Source organism: Patiria miniata, unplaced genomic scaffold (genome assembly GCF_015706575.1).
Source record: "Patiria miniata isolate m_02_andy unplaced genomic scaffold, ASM1570657v1 HiC_scaffold_24, whole genome shotgun sequence".
NCBI lineage: Eukaryota > Metazoa > Echinodermata > Asteroidea > Valvatida > Asterinidae > Patiria > Patiria miniata.
The window spans coordinates 20,682,605-20,695,071 of NW_024037063.1; positions in this window are offsets into that span (position 1 = coordinate 20,682,605).

Consider the following 12,467-nt stretch of genomic DNA (forward strand, 5'->3'; position numbering starts at 1 on the left):
GGGGGGGGGGGGGACGGCGATAGGTCAATTTGGGGGGGGGGGGGGCGGCGATAGGTCAATTTGGAGGACGTTAAAAAAAATTGAGGTCCCTCAAACAGTGGGTCCAAAAAATTACGGCGTGGGTTTCGTGGCCCGCTTACAAGAGCCCCAACAAATTGTTGGATTCTAGATTCCCAGGTGGTGCGATCTGAGGCAATTTCTGACCACTTTAACCAATTTTGTTTTTGAGGAAAAGATGGTGGTGTACACAGTGGCTGCCTTTAGTGCGATAATTGGGTTCTTCTTTTTCTTGGTGGGGGCATGACACCCCCCCCCCCCCCCCCCCCCCGGATTAGTGTTGCTCAAGAACATTGTGCTCGCTGCATCCTGTCCCCACATGAAAATGACTCGCGAAAAAGATTTGGCAATCGTTTTACACTGTACTGGGAGCACAGTAATGGGCGCGCTTCTTCAACAAACTTTAAGTTGAAAATAAATTCTGAAAAACCAAATTTGTTACAGCTTTTTTTGCAAACAACGCATTTTCCGATTAATAGAGTATAATTTCAAGTTGAAAATTAGTTAAGAAAATAGAAAAAAAAAATTTAAATTTTTTTAAATTTTGTTTTTAAATTTTGTTTACATTTTTTTAATCAGATTGAGAAGCATGGACAGAACATCTTTAATCCTACATTGTGTTTTTTTAACAAGTGAACCTACATGTATACAATAACTGTAACTCTACACACTGGGAGGGGGGGGGTGCAGGCTTTTTTGATGGAGCTTTTTTGGCTGTTTTACTCAAAGGCCTGATTATATAACACTGAAGTAGCCTGGACAAAAAGAATTCCTAACTATTATCTGCAGCCAGCTGGGAAAGCTTATTAGGTATGCAGGTCAATTTTGGAAAGGTTACTGAGCATGCACGATGCTGCGGGCAAACCCCCAAAGTGGGCAAGACAGCTTTTCGAAGCTGTAACATCCGTGAAGCCCAGATAAGCACATCAGAACAGCTTTTTTCTGGGTGGGTGGGATGGCAAGTGAGGGAGTTAGCGCATTTGAAAGGGAAAATTTTAAAAAAGAAAAAAAGAAAAAAAAAGTTAAGAAACATGAAGACAAACAAAAAGTTTTGTTTTTGGTTTTTCTTGTTTTCATTTTTTTTTTTAAGCTGTGGGGGGAAATATTTTTTTAACTGTGGCGAAAAAAAAAAAACATTTTAAAATTCAGTAGAAGAACTATGAACATCAAAAGGCAAGTCAAAATACAATCACAAAAATTGCATTATTTGTCTTTAAGCAATACCAAAATAGTGTATTCCAAATTGCACATTTTGGTGAAATTTGAGATATAATTTGCACACAAGGCCAAAACAATAATAGTTCTGCTTCCTGTTCCCTACCTACCTTATTCTGACATCCCCTACCCTAAATTTTTTAAGGGGAAAATGAGGAAAAAACACCCAAAACCATCAATTTTCTACCTTTTACCCTTGACTACACGCCTCCAGATGATCATGCACAAAGAAATTGGCCCCCCCAAAAAATCCCTACCTACCTACCCTATTTTTAAATGCCATGTAATTGGAAGCAAACCATTTTTATTTGGCCTTTAGAAGTATGCAAGGGTTAGAATTTGTACTTCATGATAAGCATTTTTTTGGTTGAAATTTATCTGATTAGGCCAAGAAAAAGTCTCTGGTGTCTGGTACGGAAGTTGCCCCAAAAGTGGTGCGGCGGCACTTTTTTCCCCCCTACAAACTTTTTTTCTTCAAATGTCGGCTGATGTCGCAGATGACACTTCGTTCCCCTTAAAACTCTCAAAAGTATCCTTCGGGGGGAGCTTGAGGTGACCTCAGTCAGGCCATACGGCTCGAGAATTCTACACGGCTTACGATCTCGACCGACACGAACATTCTTTATTTGGGAAATTTGGATAGTCAAAACAAAAATCAGAAAAAACGGTAACATCAGACCATACAGCGACATCGACATCGTGCATGAGCTGCCAGGCTGGTCATTAGTCTGCTCCCTTACATATTACGCTAATTAAAAAGCATTTACAAGTTCCACATACACGACCATCGATCCCTCAGTCTGGCTTCCAGACGCACGATCACAAAAGTACAACATCGTCTGCCAATGGTGCCCGACTAAATTTAGTGCAAATATATGGGAGCTCAGAGAGGCCACATAAAGCTTATCGTAACCTCATCTATAAACACATACAATTGTGAAAAAACAGGGTTACAGTCAAACCAGTGAGTTCGGCGGATTTGAGACATCATCTTACATTGCAAAAATGTTTTTTTCTGGCTTTTCCGCAAAGTTGCGGAAAAGCCTTTGTTTTAGTTCTGATTTTTTTCTTCCTTCTTTTTCTTCTTCGTTTGCATTCTCTTTGCTAGGTAATAGGTATATGCAAAAAATTTGGAAAATGTGTGACGTCATCATGACATCATCAAAAAAGTGATTTTTGAAAACACATCTAAGGGAAAGTCCGATGGTCATGAAACTTGGTGGATAGCTGGATAATGGTACCAGTATGCAAAATCCAAAATGACGTCACCATGACGTCATTGGTTTATTTTTTTAATGAAATTGCCTAACATTTACAATTTCATTCCACTTCCAAAATTTAACACATGGCGGTAGCTCAATATATCTTTTTATGAACTTTGAACAAAAAAATATAATTTACACGACTGCAAATTGGCAAAAAAGCATCAAGTCATACAAAAATAATAAGTGGAAAAGCCCCATAGTTCTGTTTTCAAACAGACATAGATCTCTAGTTTTGTTTTAATTTTGCCGACGCGCACGGCTACGGCAATGCACGCGCCAGCCAGAAACCAGAGACTTATTTCTTTTGTGGCCTTTATACGTAAATGAAATTGTCTTACTTTTTTCCTTGATGAATCCGAGGTAACGTTGCTCTAAGTTGATGGTGTATCTCTCATGCAGCCTGCGCCGTTGTTTTTCCACCAGGAGTCCATAGGCTGTTTCATGAAGTGTGGCCGACTGGAATGGTAATAGCCCATTCTCATAGATGAAGACTCCTGCTGAGATGAGGCCTCCTATGTATGTTCTCAAGGACCTGGTGGGGTAATATCATCAAATCATCGGTCAGATGTCAAATCAGTAACTTGATTGAACTTAATAAAATATGCCCAATACAAGAGCAAGTTAAAACTGTTAACCAGTTTGCGCCGGAGGACTGTTTTTAAACACAGGTGCGGCTGATGGGTTAAGACGTCAAGATTGCCTCGACTCGCCTCCGGGTGACGTCTAAACACGCTTATCCCTCGTGCCTTTTGTAAACATACACAAAGTCCGTGAAGTCTGTGGAGGCGGACCTTGTTGATCTTGTATTGGCCGTTGTGCACGGCCTATTGTTGAACAATTTACGCTGCAGTGCACACATGTTTGAGGTTTCAGAAAGAAATATTGTACAAATACTGTTTAAATTTGTGACATTTGGCTGTTTAACCCTAACTCCCTAGGCCTTTTTGCTAGGATGTAGCCTCAATCCTGCAAAATTCTTCCAATTGGCCTCATGGAAAAATAGCATATAGCCTCAATCCTGCAAATTCCTCCGTTATTTCTTGAATATGGTCCATGGAGGGATGACCACTGCCTGAATCCTGCAAAATCCTCTGGCTATGTCTGTCAATAGGCTGAGGCAGAGGCAGTGACATCCTGGAACAGTGCGGAGGATGTCAAGTATAATCAAGGACTAAATTTATGCACGGCTGAGCTTATACAACACAAGGTCCGGCCCAAGATCTTGACACAGTGCGTACTCCGAAATCAGCAACGCACTTTTGCCATGTAACCTCAATCCTGCAAATTCCTCCAATTTGCAAAAAGGATTTTGGAGGATTCAGGGCGGTTAGGGTTTTAAAGGCAGAAGTTGGCTGGAAAATTTAGCCTTTTGCAAAAAGCAAAGTTTCGGCATAAATAATCCGAGCGCAGATGGTTAAATCTCACCCTCTTGCACAAAGCTGATGAAACTCGCTCACATACAATTTTGTCATGCCTTGTTTACATAATCTGAAATTTTGGTTTAATTCCATTGGTAAACAACAGAGTTAGTTAGGATCAAACGCAGGACACATTTTTAAAACGTAGTACATGTTCAATTGAGATGTGAATGGCCTAAAGCATACCTGCAAGCATACAAAACAAAACAAACAAAAAAGTCTTAGAAAGGATAACACATGAAGAAACCTGCACACAGAAGGAAAAAAAAATGCTTTTCTGAGAATTTCATTAATGACAAGATGCAGTGTTCCCTCAAGCACATCCTTGAAAAAAACACAATGCTCCATTTTCCAATTAGCATTGAGATAAAAATAATAAGGAAAGCGTAATTAATCCCACCACACGCAAACAAAATTCTTTTCATATGAATTTCTAGTTTGAAAGTTAATAACACAGTATTCGCTTGAGCACAGCATGCACCATTGGAAAACACATTGTTCAATTTCCGAGAAATTTTCTTTAGCAATAATCCCCCTTCCCCTACAACATACCAATGATCCGAGACACAGTTTACATCTGACGAATGACAGGCCCTGTTTTTCACATGTGGAACGTTAATGTTCATTATTTTTATGGTCACGCAGCAGGCACTGATTACGTCTCCTCCAATTCTTTATAAGCGTCTTCCTTCGCTTGAAACAAACCCTGCACCACGTGGCTGCCGTTCATGAATATAGGAACAATTCATTTCTGGTCTTGGGGATGCAACAAATTGTTCGCGACAAGAAGGAGTTAGAGAATTTGAAACAGCCTTGAAATATGCCACTGTGTGTTGTAATAAACTGGGACGGTTTCTGCCAGAAGTCAGGAACAGAAACACCCATGCTTGCTTCCCATCTTTTAAAGTACCTGACAAATTTTTTAATTGACAGACACACCAAAGGGGTAAAAATGGTAGCTGCCTAATTCGGAAGACTTTCATTAAGTTTTGTTTTGTAAAAATATCGAAAGAACGTTTTTGCAAGTAGCAGAAGTTGCATAGCACTGGAATCACCCCTCTCCCCCCACCCCTACGGACTCTAGAATAGATCATGAGGGGATATGTAGCAAAATGTGAGGACAGTGTACAGAGTGGATTAAAAAAAAAAAGAAACCGAGATATTATTGCTAATTGGAAAAGAAGTAGGGCACATGTGAATCAAAGGGAAAAATCCTCTGTTAAGATTGAATCTCCTCTTTAAAATGACACCTTGATCATGTTATTACATTCACGGTTGACTGAGCAGTGACCAATTTTATGAAAGGGTCTATTTAGAGAATTGCGCCACTTTTCATGGTGAAATCTCTTTTTCCTCCACCTGCCTTGATTGGCAACCATAGCCTTTTCACTCAGTGACAAATGACACCACAAAAACCACAATTGAAAAGTGGCGCAATTCTCTTAATAGACCCTTTCATAAAATTGGTCACTGCTCAGTCAACCGTGAATGTAATGACATGATCAGGGTGTCATTTTAAAGAGAAGATTCAACCCTAACAGAGGATATCTCCCTTTGATTCACATGTGCCCTACTTCTGTTCCAATTAGCAATAACATCTCGGTTTCTTTTTTTTATCCACCCTGTACAATGTATGGATATCAATTTGATTCGAACACTCGATCATCTAAAAAGTAGTGATCAATATTAAAGGGAATGTACATCATCATTGGCTTTTGCTGTAATTTTCAGAAATGAACTATTTGAGGGGTTAGTATAATAGATCAAATATTGTTTAACTGACATATTTGAAGTTTTGTGTTCGAAAATGCTGGAAAAATCAAGAAAAAACAAAAAAGTTTAAGTAGTCTGGTTCCCAGACTCCACTAAAAATAAAATGGATCAATTTATAGATGTCGGAAAATTGTAAGGTAAGGGAACCAGTCTAGCTGGCCTGCACCCGTTCATAGACAAGTAACCAATAGCAAACAACATTTGGACTGAAAAAAAAATTGTAAATTAGGAGCAGTAGTTGAAAAATAGTTAGGTTTTTCCAACGGTGGTCGGCCGACCACCGTTGGAAATGTATACAAAAATACCATTTTCTTGAAAATGACTTGACACCAGGTGCCATAATTTTACAGGATGCGTAAGACTGTCATTTACCAACATCCTAGTAAGGTATTTCGTAAAAACTTGGTAGTTTTATTCTTCGATGTTTGCAAATGTTGTATTTTCCCTTTAAGTTATAGGACAGCTACAAGCAATCTCTGAAATTCCATGCAATCTTGCGGTCAATCTTCCCGATCCGTCAGTCTCGAATTGCAAGATTGGCCGCATCATGTTCGGGTAACATTTGATCGAGTGGACTTGGTTAAATAAATGCCACATTTTGAGAAAGCCGGGTGGTCTCCGATGGTTGCAGCCACGCTGGTTATTAACGAGTCGCTCGCATCGAACACCCACTTTGCGTCATTTATTTTTATTTCATATCTCCTGGGTTGAAATGATTTGTCACATGATCTGCGTGTCGTCCGGATTTCCCGTCTGCTGCAAATCCGCTGCCATGGCAACCGTCTCCGCTTCACATTATTGGCAAAAAGTTTGGCACCGACTTAAAGTAAAAAAGGCTACCACAAGTCTGGGGGTTGCCTGGAGACACAAAAACCAAAACACGTGCGGTATTTTTTTGAGAAGGTAATAAATTGACGGGGAAATCCAGTGGACGTAATGTCGTCCATCTTGGGGTTTTGATTGAAAAAGGATCCATTCTTTCCTCTGGCCCCTCTCCCCCCGGCAATGAGCCACACCCGATTTCCTTTTTCCTGCATAAATACTGTCTGAGTTTCATTCTGGGTGGAAACCGCAGAGCGTTTCAGGGACCACTGTTGAAGCCACATGCACACGGGTTGAACGTGGTGATTTACAAACCAAAAATGGATTCCACAAAATAATGGTTAGTTCAATGTTCAAACTGTGGAGTGCCATGACCTCATGGTCTGGAGTATTGTACTCATGGTCTGCGGGTAATTCTGCAGGTTGTGGGTTCGAGTCCAGCCTGGGGCTATGGTGCGTGTGCCCTTGGGCAAGGCACTTTGTCACTCATTGCTTCTCCCCACCCAGGAGTAAATGGGTACCTGTGACGGCAGATATGGTTATCGTGGTTGATTTTAGCTGCAGCTTTGTGCTGAAACGGCAGCATCAAGCTGAGCTGAGATTGTACAACAAAAGTTGTCATGGGTTAAAAACAACCCAAACTTTTTCTAGTGCAATAGACCCTGGCAAATGTAGGCAGATTCAGTGATTAATTATGCAAAAAGACTGCGTCTTCACCTCAAGATTCTGACCATTCAGCGGGCGCTAATTCTATACCCATCGTCGCATCATAGACATAGACTTTTCTTTTGGCTGCGGTCACGCGCTCTGTAACATAATGAAAAGTTTGGGGCCCAAACGCGCAAAAGATCAATGTGTGTGAGACAGCTCCACAGCTTGCCCAATTGACCTTGCGGTTTGCGTACCACATGCAACACGCTGGCCACGTGCACTCACACAACTGACCTCTGCAAGAAATCCAGTCATTGGGGGAAAACTTTGACGAAAAAATGATCAGTGGTTTCTTAACCAATGAAATCGAATCTTATATGAATGGAAAGAGAACTTCATCCTCTTTACAAAACCGCTACCCCCAGTGTGCTCTGACATTGGGTTCTCGAGATACGTTGGGATAAACAACCAAAGGTCTTTCACAAATGGTCATTTTCTGTTCCGCTCCATAGGCAATTGCCTCATACCCCACATTTTCATTAAAAAAATGATCAGTGGTTTTTCTGCCTAAAGTTCCAAGCCAGACATAGATAGAGTTAAAGCCAGACGAATGAATTTTCATAATCTGCAACCCCCAGATTTGTGCGACCGTCCATTCTGAAGATACAAGGAATTTAGTGTAAAAATGGGCTATATTTGTGGTCATTTCCCCACGTTAAAGCTTGTGTGGACATTTCCGGTTGAGCAGATGCGCGCTACTTTTCATAATGAATGTTAAGCGATACGCCAAGCAATAATAGAGCCAGCCAATCATGGTCGTGTCTAGGTTTTGAAGATCTTTGCCCACCCGGCTGTTGCTGTCTTTCAAAATCACTGCCAAATTGACCAATCACGATTTTAGTCCTGATTTGGGAATGAAATGACGTCACAATTTATTTATCAACTCCGATTGGCTGGGGCGTGGGGTCGCATAAAGCTGCATGCTTAGATATCAGACATTTAGACAGAAGATACTGTAGGGCTCCTTGGACAACAGGTGATAATCAGAATAATCTTTTGCATGTTGATAAGAATATGTGCCTATTAAAAACAGAACTGTATTTCTGAATGAAAAACTGGATTTTAGAATGAAAATAAAGTTACTCAAATACACATACTCAGAACTATCTAGTTTTTATAAAAACAAAATCCTGACCTTTTTTTATAGTACACTCCCAGTAAGTCATACAAAACTTTCAAATTGAATTCCCAGGCCTCTCTTGTTGCCTCACCCTCTCCTTTTAAATTTAACAGTTCCTTTTTCTGATTCCCAGTGCCTGACAGAAAATCCAAAACACAAATATTTCGAGATTAAAGATAAGGTTTAAGTGGAGTTAGATTTGTTTTAATTTGCTAAGTCTCCTGTCTGGCAGGGTCAATCAGTCAGCTAGATGAAATCTTGAGACAACCAACACAGCAATTTAAAAAGTCATCGTTCTAGCAATAACCGTTTTCTAAGTTTTGTTTTGAGCAAACAGGATTAAGAAAATTTACAATCGTGGATCTACAGTCATCCTTCTCTGTTACAGAGAGATAGAAAAGATGTTGCTTAAAAAAAGTAATTCCCGGCCAATTTTGTCCCTGGCATTATCAAGATGAACTTTTTGGTCAATCCACTGCCCAGTGTTGCGCGCCAGTCGGCTCAGTCTTAAAGGGTAGCGGTAAAAACGGATAACCAAGTGTCAAATTTATGCTGGGCAAGAGAAAAAAATAGGAAATGGGAAATTTATGCCAGAGAGACCTTAAAGAATGTTGAGGAATTAAAGAGTATTTTTTTAGAGATTGGTACGTGCAAGGTTGTACTTTTTTCAGCACAACCCTAAGATTTGATGTGACAAAAAGCTAAGTGATCCCGCTTTCCTCAGATTACTGACTAAAGGGAAGATACAACATTCACAAACATCAAAAAAAGGAACTGATCAAATTATCACGAAATACCTTACTGGATTGACATGACATTCTGAAGCACCCTGTAAAATCATGGCTCCTGGTGTGCTGACATTTTCAAAAAAACTGGTATTTTTCTAACGCTGGTCAGCCGACCAGCGTTGGAAAAACTGGCTTTTTTTTTCAAAAACTGCACTTATTTTCATAAAAGTTTTTCCGCATTTTCTTTGCAATTGATTACACGCCTGTGAAGGGGTACAAGCCTTCCGGACTTGATTCTCTGACCTTACAATTCCCAAAAGTCAACAAACTGCTCAAACTGTTAAATCGTGGGGTCAGGGACCCAGACTAGAAGAACATGTTGTTTTTCTTGGTTTTCCAGCATGTTCAAGCCCAAAAGATGAAACAAGTCAGTTTAACAATTTTTGCTATAACATTCTAATACTCCAAACCCGCTTAATTGCAGCAAGAGCAAATGTTGTACCGGTACATTTCCTTTAATTTTACGTAAACCTAACTTTTAGATACAGAGCATAGCTTTTCAGACCATTATTTTGGGGTCAAATACTCCAATTGTTCCAACATAAATTTATAAATTTGGAAGCACCTGTGTCATACGAAAAGTTATTGATGAAAATGGAAAAAAAAACACCCAATAATGTAAGATGAGGTCCACCCCAAACACAGTTTCATATGGGGGGGGGGGGGAGGGTTCTTGGAGACATGGGTAGAGGGGCTCTTTTGGGTGGGAGTGGGGGATTACTCCATGGTTTCGGTAAATAAAATTTGCCTCCAAATTGTGGCTGGGGGAGTAGAGTAGGCTGGGGGCGGGGGCTCTTGGGGGTGGGGGCTCTTTGGGGTGGGGGTTTACTTAACATAGTTTTAATTAAACTATCATACAATCTTGTTTTTCGCCTCCAAATTCTGGAAAGAATGTTGCAACCTGACGCTGCTTTTTTCTTCATATATCATCTCAATAAAGGTCGGTTATTGCAAAAAGATAAGACACGAATCTGGGACTGAGAAACATTTCCAATTTTGTTAAGAAATACTTAGAAAATGTTCTTGACTCTCCATAGACTTTGTACACAACCGCTGAAGTAGGGTCAGGTTGCAACACTCTTTCCCAACTTCTGTGTGGTTAGGAAGATGGGACAAATGGGTGGCGACACAGGTCTGCCCTCCCCCTCCCCCTGTCCTCCCCCCCCCCCCCATTCCCCTTCCTCGTAACGTTACACTGTAACTGCCCTGACCAACCCTCCCCCTTCGCCACTAGCCTCTCCGATTCGGTTCACCAATGGTTATAACTGACTCACGACCCCACCATCCACACCATGGCACAAAGCCCCACAAGCGAGATGCGTGTCATAATTGTGGGGGGAAGATTTGGGTCGCCAGGGCACATGTGAATAATTACAGTATGGTCAAGCTTGGCCTTGGGTCATTGGGATGGTCTGCACGGGTCAAATCACAAAAACACGTGATTCAGAGCTCAGGACACTATGACCGTCTAGGGCCTCACAATTTGTGAATCGTCACCTTTACTTTCAGCCCTACTTTAACTGTAACCGATTTAATTGATTTTGACATTGAGTGCCATGGTGTCAGTTGCTTTTAGCGCTGAAGTCCAACGCCAACTGGAAAATTGCGTGAGCAGAGTCAGTGATATCGTGCGAATATTTATCAACAAACTACCATTTGTATGGCTGAACGAAAGAAGTACATTTGAGTTTGACTGTGCAGCTGTCTTCAATTCATTAAATATAACAGCTGTCCTATAAGAATGGTTACTTTTTAAGATTTGAAAAAGTTCAGGGCGGTGAACTTAAATCACCCCCACCCTAAAAAAAGTGCAATTTGTTGCTTTCCTTAACCCTCCTATGGAAACATGCATTGTGAGCCATGTTATTACTTGGGTCTATATTGGTCAAGACCCCCATTGGTTTGTACACAGTATGCCAGGAGGTGAGGAAGAAAATTTGGACCATTTGTGCCCTCTTAAATAGTTTAATCGTATGGCAAGGAAGCACCAACTCCCCATAGGTAATCATTTCCACGATGCATCGCAATATCGACAACTGCCTTTTTTCAACTGTGTAGTTGTTCTAAGAAAGTACCCAGAATGGTTACTTGGAGATTTTTATTGCATTTTATCTCAAAATGCTCAGAGCTTAAAACTGACCACGCTCCCCCTCCCCCCCCCCAAAAAAAATATACAGGCAGTGGAAAATTGACCGTGAACCGGTCCCCCACTTGTTAAAAATTTGTAGTGACGAATCTTCGTCTGGTTTCGCGCTAGTAACATTATCTTTGTGGCTTCTTGTTAAAGAGATGGGAGTCAGACCTTTTGCATTTTTGGACTTTATTTCCCTTTTACAAAAATACTCCTGAGCGCTGAATCAGAAACTTAACCCTTACTCTCTGACGGTAGTTTACTGCATGTCAGTTGGTTATGCCAATGCCCTCCAGCTGCAGTTTATTGGCAGATAGTTTGTCTTAACAGTGAAGGCTCCAATTGGCAGGAGTTGGAGGCCCTGGAGGGTGCCTGATACTGACCAGCTGGGGGCACTCACTTTGTTATCAGAGGACTCTCATTGTTCTCTGTGGCATGTATTGGAGTGCCTGTCCAGTTACCCTTGAAATGACATGGCAGATATTGGAGGGCCATGCAAAAAACATAGGAGATTTTCTTGAGGCACATATTGGCATGCGTTGGAGGGTCTAGTAGGGTAAGGGTTAAAGAAGATTAAATACACTGCAATTAAGTGTAGGATCCGATTTAAAGCAATAAAAGAAGACACTTGTTATTTTTTGGGACACAAACAAGAAAGTTTCAAAAACATTGGTCAAGCTGGGACTCAAACTTGAGTGGGTTGCTACCGAGGCGCATAACTCCAGCTCCAATGCTCTATGATGGGCGCATGTAACTGATTTCAATTCAATTCAAAAAGACATTTATTCCACACTCCTTTAGAGAATACATCCATAAATAAAAGCAATCTGGTAAATAACAAGATAACAAAATCAATAAATATGTCTCGAAAAAAATAATAATAAAAGTAAAATACGCTTTGAAGAAATGATAAACTTATTTCGATTTATGTACAAAAGAAAGTAAGGAGTATGGGGCTGTTTAAGTAAGCCGAGGCTTGTAGGAAACAGCCCTTACAGACAACACTAACAACAGAAAAACAACGTTATAATGACACACGGACGAGACAGACAAGACAAAAGACTTACACGACGATAGCTAACTACAAAATTATTAATAAAGACATGAAAGAGGAACAGAAGAAAGGAAAAGGTGAGAGTCGAGGAGGGAAAATGGAGGAAATAATCA